The sequence below is a fragment of the Oncorhynchus clarkii genome, chromosome 2 (genome assembly GCF_045791955.1).
Source record: "Oncorhynchus clarkii lewisi isolate Uvic-CL-2024 chromosome 2, UVic_Ocla_1.0, whole genome shotgun sequence".
Taxonomy (NCBI): Eukaryota; Metazoa; Chordata; class Actinopteri; order Salmoniformes; family Salmonidae; genus Oncorhynchus; species Oncorhynchus clarkii.
Window position 1 is genome coordinate 32,961,255 of NC_092148.1, and position 13,885 is coordinate 32,975,139.

The window sequence follows — 13,885 nt, forward strand, 5'->3', positions numbered from 1 at the left end:
TACTCTTCCAGAGTAAAGAAAGAGAGAAAGAGAGAGCGAGAGAAAGAGAGAGAAAGAGAGAGGGAGAGAGAGGGAGAGCGAGAGAGAGATCATTTATGAGTTGCTTTACACTCTCTCTCATGTCTCAATCTCACTGTTGCAAGTTTCACAATTCTGAATGTGGGCTCAACAAAAGCCCCATTGAAGTGCAGGACACATACCAACAAAGGACAAAGGCACCAACTAATGTGAACTTTTTACCTCGAAAAGTCCTTTACTGTATTCAAATTCATTTAAATTTGACAAGATACCAGAAGAGACTAAAAGGGATGATACATATATAGAAAGGAAGAATAATAGAGGAATGAGTTGGAGTTATGAGGAAGGTTGATTGACAGCACGATTACAGGTTATTACATAACTCACAGCTCATAGCTCACCAGGCTGAGTGACTGACTATCATTATAAGTGGATAATTGACCATGATCACAAGAGGATGAGGTGGGAAATGAGGGGCTATCAAAACACACACACACACACACACACACACACACACACACACACACACACAGCCATCCCAGTGAGTAAATGGTGTTGCTTTTACATGGGGAGAGTACAGCACTATATGTCAGTTTAACCGTGCCTATGTAAGTTATCACAAAGCAATTATCATCTGCTGCACATGGACATCATACGGATTGAGCAATATGTCAACAGCAAGTCAGGCAGAAACGCAATAGGTATTGTGCCTACATTGTTGGGAGCATGACACTGCCTAATGCCTATGACAGAAGCCCATTGTATTGTATCAGAGAGAGTGAATATCTCAGACGTTAAGATTTCACTGGTCCACATGTTACAATCTAAGCCGCTTAAAGTTAAAAACCAGTTGGAACACTTTGGTTTCGGGCCTCTATTCCGCACCCCCCCCCCCCCCCCCAAAAAAAAACTAAGCGCTGTTCTCAAAGGTGCTGAAGACAATATGTTCCATTGAGAATTACTGAAAGATTCAAGGTCTGACTGCCAGCCACAACCTAAATGCTAAACAGTCACTGTTAAATAAGTGAGACAGTACAGGTGCATCAAAGTACTCTACCCTGCAGAGACTGCTGCCCTATGTGCATAAAGTCACTGAACACTGGTCACTTCAATAACATTTACATACTGTATTCTAGTTATGGATTATACTATATAACTAGTGAGGTACACAACTTTTCCATTCATATACTGTCCACGCTGTCTATGCACACCATTTATATACACTGAGTGTACAATACATTAGGAACACATTTCTAATATTGAGATGCACCCCCTTTTGCCCTCAGAACACCCTAAATTTGTTGGAGCATGAACTCTACAAGGTGTCGAAAGCGTTCCACAGGGATGCCGGCCCATGTTGACTCCAATGCTTCCCACAGTTGTGTCAAGTTGGCTGGATGTCCTTTGGGTGGTGGACCATTCTTGATCCCCACGGGAAACTGTTGAGCGTGAAAAACCCAGCAGCGTTGCAGTTCTTGACACACTCAAACCCGGTGTTCCTGGCACCTTCTACCAGACCCTGTTCAAAGGCACTTAAATATGTTGTCTTGCCCATTCACCCTCTGAATGGCACACGTACACAATCCATGTCTCGATTGTCTCGAGGTTTAATAATCCTTATTTAATCTTCATCTACACTGATTGCAGTGGTTTATAAAAGGTGACATAAATAAGGGATCATAGCTTTCACCTGAATTCACCTGGTTAGCCTGTGTCATGAAAAGAGCAGGTGTTCCTACTGTTTTTGTATTCCGGTCTCTGACATAGCTCGTTCTGATATTTCTCAACTTCTTGTTATTCTTTTTCTACTTGTTGGATTATGTGTGGATTGCTATTGTATTGCTAGATATTAGTGCACTGTTGGAGCTAGAAACACAAGAATTTCGCTGCACCTGCGATAACATCTACAAATCCGTGTTCGCGACCAATACACCGTGATTTGATTTGATCAAAGTCAAGTCTAAGAATGATTTTACTGGCAGAGCATTGAGCCTCAAAACACAGATAGTAGTAATCGCAAAAAAACAACAAAATCACACTAAAACAAGCCTTAAGCAAATTACACAAGGGCATTTCCCATGGAAAAGGACCCATGAGCACCAACATGTGAAGTTCATAGGAGCATGTCAAATGAAAGCTAGGAGTCTTTCGTTGGGGGAAACTAAGGCAGAGATAAATTTTTTTCAACCATTTTCCATTAAAAAAAAAAAAACGAGGCATAAGTAAAGGCTTTGGTTTTTTGATAAACCGGTCGCGAAGGGGCCTGAGAAAACATCTATCAGAAAAGGTCTTAAAAGGTATCAAAAATACATCAAACACAATAATGTTGACGTACAGACCCTGCCAACTAATATCAACACTTATATTTTGTTTTTGTTGACCTTCTGTAGGATTAAGCAATATGGCCTTGTGCCTTGTAATTCCGTAACCAAAAACCCACATATCTTTAAGACATTTTCAAATATCTCTCCCTCACGAGGAAGGAGGATAATAAAAGCTCACAGAAGTAACAAGTAAAGGTAGACCCATCAATTAGCTATAGTTATTTTGCTGACATATAATACAGTCTTAGTCTAGACAACCCCTCCCTCTATCTCTCTCCCTCTCCAGGTCACCTCTCCCAGTTCTTACTGACACCTACCCATAAGCACCCTCTCTTTCCATTTACTGTAACCACCATTTTCACCCACTAAGCACTGGACGTCCACGGACGTTGAAAAGTAGTTGAAATTTGGTCAGTCCACACTGGCGTTGATGTTTAACGTCCACAGACAGACTGGACTGGGTGTCACGTCCTGACCTTAGTTCCTTTTTTATGTCTCTATTTTAGTTTGGTCAGGGCGTGAGTTGGGGTGGGCATTCTATGTTTTTGTTCTATGTTTTGTATTTCTGGTTTTGGCCTGGTATGGTTCCCAATCAGAGGCAGCTGTCAATCGTTGTCTCTGATTGAGAACCATACTTAGGCAGCCTGTTTTCCCACTATGGGTTGTGGGTAGTTGTTTTCTGTTTTGTGTTGCTGCGCCTTACAGGACTGTTCCGTTTCTTTCATTCACTATGTTATTTTGTTTAGTGTTTCTGTTCCAATAAAATAACATGAACACTTACCACGCTGCGCATTGGTCCGATCCTTCATACTCTTCGTCAGAAGAGGAAGAAAACCGTTACACTGGGACAAATCTGAACCTATCATAAACGTATGATTCACAAGTTTGTATAGTACAGCACAGTAGAGATTTTATTTTTACTGTACTGAACTATACTCTACTTTACTGTCATGTACTGAACTCTACTGTGCTCTACTGCACTGTACTCTACCCTACATTACTCGGCCCTACTCTATTCTACTCCACCCTGTCCTGCTGTGCTGTTTTGTACTGCACTGTACTCTGCTGTGCTGCACTGTGATGTCCAAACTTGTGAAACATGAGGAGAATGAGATTCAGATCCATAATCATGCATTTCTGTGTAGTACAGATCATGTAATTCCGTTACCGGGTGTAAATCCACTTCAGTTACTGTAGTTCAATAACCAAGAGATTTTTTTCAAATTCAAGGTACCATGTCATAGCTGACACCCCATTCTTCCGCAGACATCTTTGAATCATAATTCGGAGCATATATTTAACATAGCTTTTGGAAAACGTGGTCGCATAAAAACCTGAGGGAGATTTTACCATAACTCTGTTACCAAAACTCTGTTAAAACTATTCCTTGTGCATACTTTGAAATCAATGGTTTTTGTTTGGCATCCATTTTAAAGTCAAAGTGTAAATACCTTGGAATCGCCCAGAAGGAATTCACATTGCTGGAAAGGACTGACAAGTAAACACCTTGATCTGAACAGATCTTCATTCTCCCCCTTTTTCTTCCTTAATATCCCTCCCATCCTTCTCTTACCCCATTTAGTCTGAGAGTGGTTACATTTCTCCAGCCCCATTCCTCAGCTGTTAACCAAATCAGTGGCGGGGAGTTCACTTCATTATTGTTCGAATTGCAGATTGCCCCTTTAATAAATACTTCCTGGTTTATTTCTTACTGTTTAATCGTAAAAAAAAGAGGATAATGATCTTATTTGTTATTAAACGGGGTTTGCTGATTGGGTAAGTATTCAGCGAGCATTAAGCCTGTCATCCACCAGACGATCACATGTCCAAATTAAACTGTAATGAGATTAGCCTAGCTGAAGGAGAAACAATGTGTTCCCCTCTCAACACAAAGTAAGAAAAAAAGGACAAATTGGCTAATAGTGTATGTGTGTCTCTGTGGACGTGTTTAACTATTCTGGTGGGGACCAGAAGTCCAGAATAGTAAACAAACAAAAATCTGACCAACTGAGGTAATTTTGTTTATCCCCACAAGGTCAAATGCTATTTCTAGGGGGTTTACGGTTAAGGTTAGAATTAGGTTTAGAGCCAGGGTTAGGAGCTAGGGTTAGTTTTAGGGTTAGGAGGTAGGGTTAGGATTAAGGTTAGGTTTTTGGGTTAAGGTTAGGTAAGAGTTAGGGAAAATAGGATATTGAATGGGACTAAATTGTGTGTCTCCACGAGGTTAGCTGTACAATACTTTGTGTGTGTGTGTGTGTGTGTGTGTGTGTGTGTGTGTCCAGAGGGACAATGTTACCATTCATTATGATGACTTCTATGATGAATCAAAGACATGATTTCAACATGTCCACCCCCATTCTCCCCAACCCACTGATCCAAAAAGATCCTCATATACATGATAAGCCCAACCTTGAAATGACTGCCTTGGCTGTCATGTAGCCCACTCCATCTTGCTAGCGTTGATCCCAACCCTGATGCAGACGCGATGGTTTGAGAAGGGCTAAGTCTATTACACTGTAGCTCTATAAATGTATCGTCCCATGAGTTTAAAACCCAAATAACCGTTATCAGCTGAGATAAGGGGGGTGTTAGTGGAGAGGAAGACAAACCCCCCCCACAAAATGTTGAACTCAGACAGCTGAAGGTCTAGCTGCTGTGTGAAACAAGGAAATCCGCTCTTAATTTTCCCATCGGTCCAGAGCCCTTCAAAGAAGGGGGCATATTTCCATCTCAGATCTCAGGGAGGTTCTTAGGACATCTGGATCTGGTCTTGCAGCACATTCATCTGTGTGTCAGGCAGGGAGAGAGACAAGGAAGGAGGGGCAAGAGGGTGAGGAGAGCGGAGGGCCAGAGCTTTACTCTCATCGATGTGATGGACAACACTGTCAGCCAGAGGGAGGGCTCTCAATCACAACAAACAGCGCAAAGAGAGACGGAGATGCAGCACACATCTCCAAACACAGAGGGGGGGGGGGGGGGGTGATTTGGCCTTTAAAAACACACTTTCTCTCTCTCCTTCTCACTCACTGTACGCTTTATTAAAGCAAATGGCTCAGGGCCATTTCAGTGTGGGGCATGTTGTAACCTCATTGGTTACACAGAGCACAGCATGGTATGCTCCCGTTGGCTGGCCCTCAATACATATCCGTCGCCAAACTCATTGGCTCCAGGTCATCTATAAGTCTTTGCTAGGTAAAGCCCCGCCTTATCTCAGCTCACTTGTCACCATAGCAACACCAGCAGGTGTATTGCACTGGTCATCCCCAAAGCCAACACTTCCTTTGGCCACCTTTCCTTCCAGTTCTCTGCTGCCAATGACTGGAACAAATTGCAAAAATCTCTGAAGCTGGAGTCTATATCTCCCTCTCTAACTTTAGGCATCAGCTGTCTGAGCAGCTTACCGATCGATCACTGTACCTGTACAAAGCGAATCTGCAAATAGCACACTTGACTACCTCATCCCCATATTATTACTTACCCTCTTGCTCTTCTGCACCCCAGTATCTCTACGTGCACATCATCATCTGCACATCTATTACTCCAGTATTAATGCTAAATTGTAATTATTTTCGCCTCTAGGGCCTATTTACTGCCTACCTTGTTTATGTGTAACTCTGTGTTGTTGTTTTTGTCACACTGCTTTGCTTTATCTTGGCCAGGTCACAGTTGTAAATGAGAGCTTGTTCTCAACTGGCCTACCTGGTTAAATAAAGGTGAAATGTAAAAAAATAAAAAATAATGAAAAGTGGACTGCTTATTCCCACACACACGCTTGAACAAATGCACAAAACACGCACATACACACGCCTGCACATGCACACAGAAATGAAATTGCCAAACAGAGGGGTGCTTTACAAAAGTTATCCACACAGATTTCGACGAGGTCCACGCACACTGTGAGCTTCTAACACTGCTCCATACAGAGAGAGAGAGAGAGAGAGAGAGTAAGCTTTGAAAGTGACTGGTACATACTGAGAGCTGCAGTCAGTCACATGTGTGCTTTGGGCATTAGACACAGAGAACTCTTTAAAATCACACACACACACACACACACACAGTACAGAGACAGGGGCTCATAAAGTGGACATTCAGTGCTCAGAGGGGGACAGCAGTGGTGTGGACAGAGCCCCCGTCCCCTCGCCTCTCCCTCCATCAACCCCAAGCCAGCGGATTCTCAGACCAATCAATAATCCATTATGAACAAACTCTGCTTTGCCTCCCCACTCCCGGCAGGCAGACAAAGAGCCCTGCTGTAAGCTGTGTGATGGAGAGAACCAGAAGAAGAGAGGGATAAACAACGACAGGAGGACAGGGCAGTAGACGACCCATGGCATGCCCAGTTTGGAAAAGCATAGGATACCACTTCTGCATACAACTTTTTAGACACAGTGGAGTTATGTTATCTAATGACTTTTGTACATATGCAATGCATGTTAATGTGCATGTGCTTATGACCAATTGGTGACGCCTGTAGCATACAAATACAAATATAAATCAAATCAATTTGATTCTCTGTAGCTTGCTTTGTTGTTTAACTCTTCTTGTCATGCTCCCTGTTCATATAGCTGAATGTATTAGCTTCAATGACAATAATGAGGCTTTGCGTTCTAGTGTAGTCCCAGTCCTGCTGTGTGTGTGTGTGTGCGCATGCATGCATTTGTGCATGAGCACTGTGGTGTGTGCGTGGGACAGGCCCATGTAGTGTTTGGGTGGAGGGCAGCAGAGTCCCATAGCCCAGCACCCTGTGGACTGCCTGGGCCAAGGTCTGGGTCTAGGACTGTCAAAGCAGGTCAAGCTCACAGACAGGGAGACCAGCGGGGGGCTCACGGCGTCCATTATCCCCCCCCCCCACCCCCCACCCCCCCATTCTCCGTCCCCTATACCCATACCAATCATACCCCCCACCCAACCCCAGCCACAGCCCCAACAGAAACCCACCATTAATGTGTCAGCATAGACAAAACAATGGAGGGATCGTCTCTCTCCCTCCCTCTCTCTCTTTCTGTCTCTGGTTGTCTCCAAACCTTTGATAAGTGGGATGGGAGGAGGGTGGTGGGTGGTGGGTGGAAGAGGCAGGGTGTGGGTCTCTCTATTTACGTGAGAAGGGTCTTACAAATGAAAAGCACCCACTGGATCCCTGCTTGGGTGTATATAGCAGGACTGTAGGAGAGAACAGGGGCCAGAGCAGGTGTTTGGGTCAACAATGTCATGTTAGATTTCGGAGAGTGGGCCGTGCTGCTGGATTTACTGCATGGTCAAGGAAAGGAGGGAGGAGTTTTCAACAACAAAAAAACTGTTGTTCTTGCAGCACCCGGCCTCCCACCACTAGAATCTGAAGTCAAATGTCTACTGTTTGCTGATAATCTGGTGCTTCTGTCACCAACCAAGGAGGGCCTACAGCAGCACCTAGATCTTCTGCACAGATTCTGTCAGACCTGGGCCCTGACAGTAAATCTCTGTAAGACAAAAATAATGGTGTTGCAAAAAAGGTCCAGTTCCTAGGACCACGAATACAAATTCCATCTAGACACCGTTGCCTTAGGGCACACAAAAAAAAACAATACATACCTCAAACCTAAACATCAGTGCCACAGGTAACTTCCACAAAGCTGTGAACGATCTGAGAGACAAGGCAAGAAGGGCCTTCTGTGCCATCAAAAGGAATATAAAATTAGACACACCAGTTAGGATTTGGCAAAAAAAATACTTGAATCCGTCATAGAGCCCATTGCCCTTTATGGTAGTGAGGTCTGGGGTTCGCTCACCAACCAAGAATCCACAAAATGGGACAAACACCAAATTGAGACGCCGCATGCAGAACTCTGCAAAAATATCCTGTGTACAACGTAAAACACCAAATAAGGCATGCAGAGCAGAATTAGGCCGATACCCGCTAATTATCCAAATCCAGAAAAGAGATGTTCAATTCTACAATCACCTAAAAGGAAGCAATTCCCAAACCTTCCATAACAAATCCATCACCTACAGAGAAATACACCTGGAGAAGATCCCCCTAAGCAAGCTGGGGCTCTGTTCACAAACACAAACAGACCCAACAGAGCCACAGGAGAGCAACACAATTAGACCCAACCAAATCATGAGAAAAATATATATAATTACTCGACACATTGGAAAGAATTTACAAAAAAACAGTGCAAACTAGAATGCTATTTGGCCCTAAACAGAGAGTACACAGTGGCAGAATACCTGACCACTATGACTGACAGAAAATTAAGGAAATCTTTGACTATACACAGACTCAAGCATAGCCTTGCTGTTGAGAAAGGCCGCCAAAGACAGACCTGGCTCTCAAGAGAAGACAGGCTATGTGCACACTGCCCACACAATGAGGTGGAAACTGAGCTGCACTTCGTAACCTCCTGCCAAATGTATGACCATATTAGCGACACATATTTCCCTCAGATTACACAGACCCACAAAGAAATTGAAAACAAATCCAATTTTGATAAACTCCCATATCTACTGGGTGAAATACCACAGTGTGTTATCACAGCAGCAAGATGTGTGACCTGTTGCCAAAAGAAAAGGGCAACAAGTGAAGAACAAACACCATTGTAAATACAACCTATATTTATGTTTATTTATTTTCCCTTTTGTACTTTAACTATTAGCACATCATTAAAACACTGTATATAGACATAATATGACATTTGAAATGTCTTTATTCTTTTGGAACTTTTGTGAGTAACGTTTGCAGTCACTTTTGTTAATTATCTATTTCACTTGTTTTGGCAATGCAAACATGTTTCCCATGCCAAGAAAGCCCCTTAAATTGAATTGAATTGTTCTGGACACTTTGGAATCTGTTTGAGTTGTTCTCACATTGTCTACTTTGCTAATTGATACAAAAAATATCCTTAATTCTTTATTCTACGTGCTTTACTGGCAGCATCTTACTCATTTCTAGTAAGAAACCATACCAATTACCAAACAAACCAACTTAAAACGACAGTACACTCTTAGAAATAAAGGTGCAATCTAGAACCTAAAGGAGAACCCTTTGAAGAACCCGTTTTGGTTCCAGGTAGAACCCTTTTGGGTTTGATGTCGAACCCTTTCCACAGAAGGTTCTACATGGAACCCCAAAGGGTTCTACCTGGAACCAAAAAGGTTTTTACCTGGAACGTAAAAGGGTTCTCCTATGGGGACAGCTGAATAACCCTTTAATTTCTAAGAGTGTAGTGTACTGTATACTTGTTGCCTGTATGTTGCGCTGTCTAATCCAAATGTGAGAAAGATCTGAAAAAAAGGGAAACACACTGAGGCTGTCCCCCAACTGGCCCTCACATCTGCAGGGTTAACTCCAGAGGGCCGTTTGTGTGAATGCTTCACTCTCCCTCCCCCCACCACCCCTGTCTGTTTTTCTCACACCACTCGTTAACCCCTAGCTGCTCCCACAGGAACGCCCTGTTTGTATAAATCTGAATGACCTCTTCTACTCATGATAGCATTCCACACAAAGATGCAGAGCTGGCCACTTAACTTAACCAAAATAACTACTACTGAGCTAAACCACCCAGAGAGATTGAGAGATACAGCAGTGGCTTTACATTGAAAGTAGTGATTAAGAATTGCACAATTAACATATAACCGCGTAAACTGACGGTTAAGGATGAAAATAAAATTGAAACCTTTTTTTTTTACTATTCAAATGTCCAGGGTTAGAGGTTCCAAGTCTGTTGTAATAATTATATTTTAATGTACGCTGCTGCATTGTAGGGGGCATTGCCTAGGCAACTGAAGAATAGTTTGCTACAACACCTTACTTGTTGTAACAAGGATCAGCAAAGTTTTATCACGTTAAGAGTCCGCATAAACTACCTAAATCACATGAACGCCCAGCCGTCCCTTCTTCTGTCAGCTGTTAGATAAAAAACAACACACACACATATATATATATATATATATATATATATATATATATATATATATATATATATATATATATATATATACACACACACACACACACACACACACACACACATACTAGAGGTCGACCGATTATGATTTTTCAACGCCGATACCGATACCGATTATTGGAGGACCAAAAAAAGCCGATACCGATTAATCGGACGTTTTTATTTTATTTTATTTGCAATAATGACAATTACAACCATACTGAATGAACACTTATTTTAACTTAATATAATACATCAAGAAAATCAATTTAGCCTCAAATAAATAATGAAACATGTTCAATTTGTTTTAAATAATGCAAAAACAAAGTGTTGGAGAAGAAAGTAAAAGTATGTGCCATGTAAAAAAAGCTAACGTTTAAGTTCCTTGCTCAGAACATGAGAACATGTGAAAGCTGGTGGTTCCTTTTAACATGAGTCTTCAATATTCCCAGGTAAGAAGTTTTAGGTTGTAGTTATTATAGGAATTATAGGACTATTTCTCTCTATACCATTTGTATTTCATATACCTCTGACTATTGGATGTTCTTATAGGCACTTTAGTATTGCCAGTGTAACAGTATAGCTTCCGTTCCTCTCCTCGCCCCTACCTGGGCTCGAACCAGGAACATATCGACAACAGCCACCCTCGAAGCATCGTTACCCATCGCTCCACAATAGCCGCTTCCCTTGCAGAGCAAGGGGAACAACTACTCCAAGTCTCAGAGCGAGTGACGTCACCGATTGAAACGCTATTAGCTCGCACCCGCTAACTAGCTAGCCATTTCACATCGGTTACACCAGCCTAATCTCGGGAGTTGATAGGCTTGAAGTTATAAACAGCTCAATGCTTGAAGCATTGCGAGGAGCTGCTGGCAAACGCACTAATGTGCTGTTTGAATGTATGCTTACGAGTCTGCTGCTGCCTACCACCGCTCAGTCAGACTGCTCTATCAAATCAAAGACTTAATTATAACATAACACACAGAAATACGAGCCTTTAGTCATTAATATGGTCAAATCCGGAAACTATCATTTCGAGAACATAACGTTTATTCTTTCAGTGAAATACGGAACCGTTCCGTATTTTATCTAACGGGTGGCATCCCTAAGTCTAAATATTGCTGTTATATTGTACAACCTTCAATGTTATGTCATAATTATGTACAATTCTGGCAAATTAATTACAGTCTTTGTTAGGAATAAATGGACTTCACACAGTTCGCAACGAGCCAGGCGGCCCAAACTGCTGCATATACCCTGACTGCTTGCACGGAGTGCAAAAGAAGTGACACAATTTCCCTAATGATAAGAAATTCATGTTAGCGGGCAATATTAACTAAATATGCAGGTTTAAAAATATATACTTGTGTATTGATTTTAAAGAAAGGCATTGATGTTTATGGTTAGGTTTGGTGCAACGACAGTGCTAAATCATCATACGTTTGGCGAAGTAGGCTGTGATTCGATGAGAAATTAACAGGCACCGCATCGATTATATGCAACGCAGAACACGCTAGATAAACTAGTAATATCATCAACCATGTGTAGTTAAATAGTGATTATGTGAAGATTGATTATTTTTTATAAGTTTAATGCTAGCTAGCAACTTACCTTGGCTTCTTGCTGCCCTCGCGTAATGTAAGGCAGGTGGTTAGAGCGTTGGACTAGTAACCGGAAGGTTGCAAAAACAAATCCCCGAGCAGACAAGGTAAAATTCTGTCGTTCTGCCCCTGAACAGGCAGTTAACCCACTGTTCCTAGGCCGTCATTGAAAATAAGAATGTGTTCTTACCGGACTTGCCTAGTTAAATAAAGGTAAAAAAAAAATATAATAATAATAATAATAAAAATAATGGCCAAATCGGTGTCCAAAAATTGTTATGAAATCGGCCCTAATTAATCCGCCATTCCGATAAATCGGTCGACCTCTAACACACACTACCATTCAAACGTTTGGGGTCACTTACGAATGTCCTTGTTTTAGGAAAAAAATATCACATTTTAATGTCCACTAAAAAAACATCAGATTGATCAGAAATGCGGTGTAGACATTGTTAATGGCTCTAACCAGAATAGAAATAGGAGTGGGAGGCCCCGGTGCACAATTGAGCAAGAGGACATGTACATTAGAGTGTCTAGTTTGAGAAAGACACAAGTCCTCAAGACATCAACTGGCAACTTCAATAAATAGTACCCGCAAAACACCAGTCTCAATGTCAACAGTGAAGAGGCGACTCCGGGATGCTGGCCTTCTAGGCAGAATTCCTCTGTCCAGTGTCTGTGTTCCTTTGCCCATCCTAATCTTTTATTTTTATTGGCCGGTCTGGGATATGGCTATTTCTTTGCAACTCTGCCTGGAAGGCCAGCATCCCGGAGTTGCCTCTTTACTGCTGAGTGGGGGCCTCCCACTCCTATTTCTATTTTGGTTAAAGCCAGTTTGCGCTGTTCTGTGAAGGGAGTAGTACACAATGAGATCTTCAGTTTCTTGGCAATTTCTCACATGCGTTAGCCTTCATTTCTCTTGAACAAGAATAGACTGACAAGTTTCAGAAGAAAGGACTTTGTTTCTTGCCATTTTGAGCCTGTAATCGAACCCACAAATGCTGATGCTCCAGATAGATACTCAACTAGTCTGAAGAAGGCAGTTTTATTGCTTCTTTAATAAGAACAACAGTTTTCAGCTGTGCTAACATAATTGCAAAATGGTTTTCTAATGATCAATTAGCCTTTTAAAATGATAAACTTGGAACAGCTAACACAACGTGCCATTGGAACACAGGAGTGATGGTTGTTGATAATGGGCCTCTGTACGCCTATGTAGATATTCCATAAAAGAAACAGCCGTAGCCAGCTACAACAGTCATATACAACATCAACAATGTCTACACTTTATTTCTGGACATGTCTAAGTGACCACAGACTATTGAACAGTAGTGTAAATACAGTTGAAGTTGGAAGTTTACATATACTTAGCTTGGAGTCATTAAAACCTGTTTTTCAACCACTCCACAAATTTCTTGTTAACAAACTATAATTACAGTGGGGCAAAAAAGTATTTGGTCAGCCACCAATTGTGCAAGCTCTCCCACTTAAAAAGATGAGAGAGGCCTGTAATTTTCATCACAGGTACACTTCAACTATAACAGACAAAATTAGAAAAAAATCCAGAAAATCACATTGTAGGATTTTTAATGAATTTACTTGCAAATTATGGTGGAAAATAAGTATTTGGTCACCTACAAACAAGCAAGATTTCTGGCTCTCACAGAACTGTAACTTCTTCTTTAAGAGGCTCCTCTGTCCTCCACTCGTTACCTGTATTAATGGCACCTGTTTGAACTTGTTATCAGTATAAAAGACACCTGTCCACAACCTCAAACAGTCACACTCCAAACTCCACCATGGCCAAGACCAAAGAGCTGTCAAAGGACACTAGAAACAAAATTGTAAACCTGCACCAGGCTGGGAAGACTGAATCTGCAATAGGTAAGCAGCTTGGTTTGAAGAAATCAACTGTGGGAGCAATTATTAGGAAATGGAAGACATACAAGACCACTGATAATCTCCCTCGATCTGGGGCTCCATGCAAGATCTCACCCCGTGGGGTCAAAATGATCACAAA

General features: G+C 41.9%; 1 protein-coding gene across 2 annotated transcripts in view; it reads right to left on the bottom strand.

Annotated features, from left to right (window-relative positions):
* LOC139366942 (zinc finger protein 516-like) overlaps positions 1-13,885 on the bottom strand; it is a 65,773-nt gene that overhangs the window by 22,123 nt on the left and 29,765 nt on the right. The gene's annotated exons all lie outside the window — the stretch shown is intronic.